This window comes from Aptenodytes forsteri, unplaced genomic scaffold, assembly GCF_000699145.1.
Source record: "Aptenodytes forsteri isolate BGI_AS27 unplaced genomic scaffold, ASM69914v1 Scaffold147, whole genome shotgun sequence".
NCBI classification, from domain to species: Eukaryota; Metazoa; Chordata; class Aves; order Sphenisciformes; family Spheniscidae; genus Aptenodytes; species Aptenodytes forsteri.
The window spans coordinates 143,415-145,066 of record NW_008795320.1 but is presented as its reverse complement, the minus strand read 5'-3'; positions in this window follow the sequence as shown (position 1 = coordinate 145,066).

Below are 1,652 nucleotides of genomic sequence, written 5' to 3'. Positions count from 1 at the left end.
CACCCGTCCCTCCGGCAGCCGGGCAGGGAACGCGCTCGGATGAGCCCTTCCCGGAACATCTTCCCGCAGGGAGCTGGTCCGGGCGCTGGCTCCTCAGCTGGTGCTTTTGTTCCAGCTGGAGCTGTGGGATCCTTCAGGAATTCCCGAGAGCACCGAGCCCCTCTGTGATCTCCTCTCCTGGGGATTTTATCAGCTGGGGCGATTGTAATCCCTCAGCCCCCCCAATTCAAGGAAGAAGGGAGAGGGAGCATCACCCCAGGAGGACCACAAACCTCCGGGTAACACCCCAGGGCAGAACCGCCATGCCTCTCCCCTCCACCCCGAGCATCTCCGGGTCCACGGCAGGCACCAGCCCGGTCGCCAGCAGCCTCTGCCATCTGCAAGGTGCCAAACACGCTTGTCCAAAGCCGAATCGGAGCCGTGCAGCGTGTCTGGGCGCAGGAAGAGGCCCTGACCCACCAGCAATCACATTGCCCGGTCCTTGAGCAAGACCTGACAAAACCCTAAATCCTGAAGTCCTGCTTTTGCAATGAATTTTCTAACCGTAGGCGCGTTGCATTGTACGAGCCCCATCCACGAGTGACGCACGGTGGCTCGCGCTCGGAGAGCATCAAAGTCTGCCGAAGCCGGATGTTTTCCCCCAAAAGGCGCCAGCCGTGGAAGTCGGAGATTTACAGGCCAGCAACAGCCATAAAACTTGTGTTTTAAGAGCAGCGGCTGTGAATGACGAGCGACCTGTTATGAAATCTCCCAGCGTGTCCTCACCAGCCTGCAAGATGTGATTGCACAGCCTCAGCCCTGTGCGTAAACAGCATCCCACGTTTCCTCCGCTCCTTGCTGGGCCGTTAGCGCATCGTCTTTTGCATCAGAAGGTCAGATTTACCCAACGCCTCTTCCCAGCGGGATGCAGGTTCCTCTCCGGTTAACGCATCCTGCCTGCGTCCCTCGGCAAGGTGCAGCCGCAGCGCAGCTCTCACCTACCTGGCGCGGATCTAGAGCAGCGATTTATAGGAGCGCTTGGCCATGGGGTTACAGGTGGCCGGGGACTCCCGGACCTCGGAGGGGCCGAGGCAGGGGCTGAGGGTGAGGAGGAGCTGATGTCCTCATGCCGTCGCTCCTCCGCACGCAGCGAGCAGGAGAGAAACTGGGGATTTTGGTGGTTAAAGCACCACGTGGGGGCCAGCAGCTGGAAAGGCCGCTAGAAAGTCTAGTGAAAGCTCAGAGCGTGCACTGCTGAGCCTGGAAAGATGTAAATAATCTTTTCGCCTTCTCTCCCCCTCCAGACATGAGGTGGTCGGCAGGGAGCAAGCGGGGGGACACGGCAGACGCTTGCTGCCATCCCGAGCGTCCCCCAGAGCCACCTGCAGCTCCCAGCTGAGCCAGCGCTGGGGGAAGAAGCCACGTTGCAAATGCTGAGATTAAACACCAAAAGAAAGGAGAAGGGGAACACGAACATTAGTCGCTTCCACACGAAACGCAAGCTGGACGCAGCCTTGAACTTGGGCCAACTCGAGCAGGACCCGAGAAGCTCCCGGCGCCGCGCGGGACGAGCCCCAAACCGGCCACGCGCAGCCAGGGCTTCGTGGCTCCTCGAACGCAATTGCCTCCCCAGCTTGAGGCGATCGTGCCCGAGGGGACGGCCCCGCTCTGCT